The 6,429-nt window shown below is 29.9% G+C and overlaps 1 long non-coding RNA gene across 6 annotated transcripts; it reads right to left on the minus strand.

The window, feature by feature from the left end:
- Positions 1-1,822: 1,822 nt before the first annotated feature.
- On the minus strand, positions 1,823-6,112 carry LOC127724038 (uncharacterized). 6 transcript variants are annotated; one of them, XR_007992306.1, is made up of 3 exons: positions 5,962-6,112; positions 3,553-3,706; positions 1,823-2,222 (listed from the first exon to the last, which is right to left on the minus strand). It is a non-coding gene; the product is annotated as an uncharacterized LOC127724038 (long non-coding RNA). The 6 variants fall into 6 exon arrangements; XR_007992305.1 differs by lacking the exon at positions 3,553-3,706 and adding an exon at positions 5,534-5,687 and having other exon boundaries at positions 5,962-6,110; XR_007992303.1 differs by lacking the exons at positions 3,553-3,706; positions 5,962-6,112 and adding exons at positions 4,205-4,489; positions 5,534-5,955 and having other exon boundaries at positions 1,823-1,939.
- Positions 6,113-6,429: the final 317 nt, after the last annotated feature.

Below are 6,429 nucleotides of genomic sequence, written 5' to 3' on the forward strand. Positions count from 1 at the left end.
TCTGAAGTTCAAACTTCGTGAAGTTTTACAATTGTACAAATGACCAACACGATACCTCTATGACCTCGCTAGCCTTTATTAGACCGTGGAAATTATTTTATATATAATATGTTAATACCTACTCAGGAAAAGCTTAATTTCCCTTATACTATTTTCGTGTAAAATGTGACTGGTTCGACCCAACGAAATGAGGATTAAGACATCCTATATATATTCATGCAAAATTTCAAATCTTTCGCACTGTGATTTCTGAGGTCTCAAATTGTCTTACCCGTTTGACACGCTTTTCAAACAGTCCGAAAATTACTCCCTGTCATATATCCTCTAATGCATGTTTTTTTCTTTGTTTACTTCTTTAACTCTAACTTTAGCGAAGTCTTTATAAAACAAACAAAAAACAAGTTTAAACTGAAATTGAGATTTCTTTTGTAAGGGTTCTATGTAAACTGTGACTAGTTTTTCGCCAGTTTGATATCCTAAATACATATTCCTGCATATTTCTCTTTGAGTTTTCTGTTCATGCTACGAGTGCACAAATACATGCTTAGGTACCGAATCTTTGTGAAATCGATGCACTAAGTAGTTCTTAGTCGACCGTAGAAAAAATGAACTTGCGATTATCGTTCGGTTGTCGGGTATAATTATGTGGAACACGCTTTTAGGCGCTTGAAAACTTTCAGTCGGTGGAAGCCTACGGAGACATCCGAAAAAAAAATCAACCAGACTGTAAAGCTATGTGCAGGTTTAGAAAATATTGTTTGATTGTTGTTTGTTTTTCGTCCAGTGACAAATATTTCATGCATTTTCAGGACGAGATTTAGTAATGGAGTGATAGATTGATATGTTCGAAGAACAGTAATTAATATAAAAAACTGGCTTACTATTAATTTTTTTTTCAAATCTAGAAGTGCATACCTGAATTACCATCAACCCCCTCCCTTCGCACACACGTACACCTTTCCCGCCTAATAATCACAAGCAATGATATCAGAAAATGAGTATTCTAAATTAATGTAATTAAAAAAAGAGCCAAGAAGTGTGTAGGATACCTAGCTAACATCACGCAAATTGAATGTAACCGGTTATAATCGACAATCAATGTTTTGACACAGTCCCCACATTTAAAGTGTTATTTGACAACCTCAGCGTCGATTATATAACTTTTCGTAACATGTCTAGTATGAAGTCAGCCTCGTGTGAATAAAGAAAGAAGAGGAGCACAGTTGGTTCCAATAGGTATACCGATTGTTTGTTGAAAAACAAGTCCTCCAAACGTAACAAATATAATGTCAATCAAGAGATCAAGCATCTTGATAATGTCAGTGTCAGAATTTTTTTTAATTTGTAAACTGTATAATGGCATACCCATTGCAAAATTAAGAGGAAAAATCGTTTCAAACTTGTGTTAGCAAAAACATATTAGAATAAAAGTCACTTATGTATTCAGAATAATTGTTATAAAAATTTAAGAACAGCTGCACATTATCTATATTAAAATAACATATATATTATTTATAATTTCAGTTCCATTATGCATAAAATATTAAAAAGTATGGTGGTGTCAGATAAACCGTTGTCACACGAAATATGGTCAAACTACTCCGGCAACACATCATTTAAATAGCAACATAACCTTTCTAAGATAGTTTCTTCGGTCTTTTGCAAAATACATGAAATATGCATTTAGCATATTTGTGAAGCCACAAAATCTGAGATTGCATTGTTCATTTGATTCATTTCTCATTTTGCTAAATCGTGTTTTCTGAATAGTTCAGGTTAAAAAATGTGTTTTTTTTTTTACTTTGTACTATGCCTGAATAACTTACATTTTACAAAGTTGTAATTCGATTTGTTGAGGCTTACTGTATTTACTGTCCTTCATTACTGAAGAAAGTTGTTTGCAAAGAAAGTTGTTTTGCAATTATTTAATATTAGATACCTATCAGTTACAAAAAGCTTTTAGCGAATCAATTGATTCACCAAAAAAAGTTTTTTTTTTAAAATAGTGAATAATAAAACTGTTTTGATTGGTTCCAGGACTTATAATGTGATGTAATTCCAAGATATATGTCTTTAACTTCACACGTGTTACTATATAATGGCCGTTTATACTCTGTTATCTTAAATTTGTATGGAACATGACGGTCCATATAATCCTCCAGTGTCTCCCAACCACCACCAACTTTGACCATCACGTGATGTTTTTCTGACTTTTCATTAACCTGCAAGATAAATAAACTGTAAATATTGATGATAATTTGCCGTTTCAGAATCTAAAGGACAATTTGTTACTTCATTGCTTGTACCCAAACATTGAACATAAAATCATGTAATTGGCTGAATTACCATTGTTTTGAACAAACACTAGTAGGTGTATTTGTTTGAAAATAATACCCATTAAGGTGGTACCCAACACCTTGACTAAAATTAATTTGGCTCGTTTAATTTTCATAAAATTTTGACAAAATGTTTACTTTGACCCTTTGACAAAAATATAAAAATTTCACAAAATTTGAACCAACCACTTTATCAGAAAAATTTCATTGGTTATATAGCAGTTTGACAAACACTAATTTTGATCATTGAGAAGCTTAATATTTCCTTAACAATACAACGTGATTAAAACGTTTAGCTGATTTTTACAGAGTTATCTCCCTGTAGTGTTAGGTACCACCTTAATAGAACTCTCGAATGAAAATACATGTAGAAAACATTAGTACAGATTCAGATATTTGCAAATATGTTTTAATCTTACCATGGGGACATTTAACGCTGTAAGTGAAACTATTTTCGTAAATTACATTTAAAGTCTACACGTCCTAACAAAAGATCATGAAATCATATAGAAAAGCTGAACACAATGACTTTTCTTACGAGTTTTAAGATTCTAGATGTTATCTCCAAGAGACTACAACTAAGATATGTGAAATATTAAATTTGAAGAAAAAAATGAGAATTTGTAACAAAATACAGAAAATTAAACAAAAAATTTTAATACATTGAAGGAATGTATATAAAGATGGTCAGAAAGACAAACAAAGCTGTTTGTATGATACATAGGTTATATGTATTACATATGATGAATTTACAACTGATAATATAGCTTTTTCCAAATATTGCTACAATAAAGTAACTTAAAGTCTTCATGTCTGTCGTAATTAAACTAAAACTTTGAAAATTTACAATATTTGGTTAGTTAGTTATGTTACTAGGTAGTTTCTTCCTACTTTCTCACTATTTATTCATATACTATAATTGAAACATATAATTGCAGTTGTTAAGTGTGTTATCTAGATAAAATAATCACACAATGACAAACAAAATCTACAAAATGTTTGCAATACTATAGTAAATTGTCAAGATTATTGCACGTAGTACGACTAATAAATCATGACTAAAACTAAGATTAACTATACATATATTTTAAACTTTACCTGAATTACATGACCAACGTTTCGATCCTTAATTACATCTTAGGAAATGTATTTTAGTGATCAAATTTCGCCTATAATTGATTTACAAAATATACATTTTGTTGTGTAATAGATATACCTTAATATGTAATAACTTTCCCATTAAAAAATACTGGCCGCTCCTTTTCTTGCTCAAATACTGGTAACATTTGCATGGTGGAAATGCGTTATCTGTAACCTTAGAATAGCTGTGTCTCAGAGCAGCCATCGTGACTTCACAGTATTGTATATTCCTCACATGCAATAAAATATTAATTATATTCTCCAAACATAATACCCATATAATTCACACTTATGAGACTATTATTTAAACATGGATAATTACTTTGTTTCTACTTTCCGCTTTAACAATTTCATGCATGTAAACTGTTAATTATTGATCATATGTCCTAAGTAAAAAGCGTTGCTTTCGCTTTCAAATGAAGTAATATTCAAAATTTAACATTGAAGACTTTCCCACCAAGCCTGAACCATATGCTACATGTATATAAAGTCTCATGTACTCACCACTGCCAGAAAATGTAATGTGGAATTATGAAGTACTATAAAACTGCCAGTTACAATATGAATAATTTATACGTTTTTGATAAAAGAAGGGGAAGTAAATCAATATACTTGAAAGGCTATTTTTGTTAAGCGATGTTTATGTCTGGTGATTATTTACTGTCCTTCATTACTGAAGAAAGTTGTTTGCAAAGAAAGTTGTTTTGCAATTATTTAATATTAGATACCTATCAGTTACAAAAAGCTTTCAGCGAATCAATTGATTCACCAAAAAAAGTATTTTTTTTTTAAAATAGTGAATAATAAAACTGTTTCGATTGGTTCCAGGACTTATAATGTGATGTAATTCCAAGATATATGTCTTTAACTTCACACGTGTTACTATATAATGGCCGTTTATACTCTGTTATCTTAAATTTGTATGGAACATGACGATCCATATAATCCTCCAGTGTCTCCCAACCACCACCAACTTTGACCATCACGTGATGTTTTTCTGACTTTTCATTAACCTGCAAGATAAATGAACTATTAATATTGATGATAATTTGCCGTTTCAGAATCTAAAGGACAATTTGTTACTTCATTGCTTGTACCCAAACATTGAACATAAAATCATGTAATTGGCTGAATTACCATTGTTTTGGACAAATACTAGTAGGTGTATTTTTTTGGAAATAATACCCATTAATAGAATTCTCGAATAAAAATATATCAAGAAAACATTAGTACAGTATCAGATATTTGCAAATATGTTTTAATCTTACCATGGGGACATTTAACGCTGTAAGTGAAACTATTTTCGTTAATTACATTTAAAGTCTAGATGTCCTAACAAAAGATCATGAGATCATATAGAAAAGCTGAAAACAATGACTTTTCTTACGACTTTTAAGATTCAAGATGTTATCTCCAAGAGACTACAACTAAGATATGTGAAATATTAAAATTTGAAGAACAAAATGATAATTTGTAACAAAATACAGAAAATTAAACAAAAAGTTTTAATACATTGAAGGAATGTATATAAAGATGGTCAGAAAGACAAACAAAGCTGCTTGTATGATACATAGGTTATATGTATTACATATGATGAATTTACAACTGATAATATAGCTTTTTCCAAATATTGCTACAATAAAGTAACTTAAAGTCTTCATGTCTGTCGTAATTAAACTAAAACTTTGAAAATTTACAATATTTGGTTAGTTAGTTATGTTACTAGGTAGTTTCTTCCTACTTTCTCACTATTTATTCATATACTATAATTGAAACATATAATTGCAGTTGTTAAGTGTGTTATCTAGATAAAATAATCACACAATGACAAACAAAATGTTTGCAATACTATAGTAAATTGTCAAGATTATTGCACGTAGTACGACTAATAAATCATGACTAAAACTAAGATTAACTATACATATATTTTAAACTTTACCTGAATTACATGACCAACGTTTCGATCCTTAATTACATCTTAGGAAATGTATTTTAGTGATCAAATTTCGCCTATAATTGATTTACAAAATATACATTTTGTTGTGTAATAGATATACCTTAATATGTAATAACTTTCCCATTAAAAAATACTGGCCGCTCCTTTTCTTGCTCAAATACTGGTAACATTTGCATGGTGGAAATGCGTTATCTGTAACCTTAGAATAGCTGTGTCTCAGAGCAGCCATCGTGACTTCACAGTATTGTATATTCCTCACATGCAATAAAATATTAATTATATTCTCCAAACATAATACCCATATAATTCACACTTATGAGACTATTATTTAAACATGGATAATTACTTTGTTTCTACTTTCCGCTTTAACAATTTCATGCATGTAAACTGTTAATTATTGATCATATGTCCTAAGTAAAAAGCGTTGCTTTCGCTTTCAAATGAAGTAATATTCAAAATTTAACATTGAAGACTTTCCCACCAAGCCTGAACCATATGCTACATGTATATAAAGTCTCATGTACTCACCACTGCCAGAAAATGTAATGTGGAATTATGAAGTACTATAAAACTGCCAGTTACAATATGAATAATTTATACGTTTTTGATAAAAGAAGGGGAAGTAAATCAATATACTTGAAAGGCTATTTTTGTTAAGCGATGTTTATGTCTGGTGATTATAGTAATTATTTTGTACAAATATTTTGTTAATCGTGTAAAACCTTAATTATGTATGCATAAGAAATTTGTGTGCATACATTGAATTATAGTAAAAACAATCCGATTTAACGTAATTTCGCCACAAGAGTGAAATTGATTGCATGATTGTGGTTTGCTGAAAGTCCTGTGGCAAATATTTCAACTTATGCAAGACGATGAAATGTATGAATTTTATGAATATTTTGAGCTTGAGAAGTTTTAACTATATACCACTATGAATGAATATAAAGTTAAGAGTATGGTTGAAGTCCGTATCTCTCTAAGCCATAGTTAAAA

The sequence above is a fragment of the Mytilus californianus genome, unplaced genomic scaffold, assembly GCF_021869535.1.
Source record: "Mytilus californianus isolate M0D057914Y unplaced genomic scaffold, xbMytCali1.0.p SCAF_14, whole genome shotgun sequence".
Taxonomy (NCBI): Eukaryota; Metazoa; Mollusca; class Bivalvia; order Mytilida; family Mytilidae; genus Mytilus; species Mytilus californianus.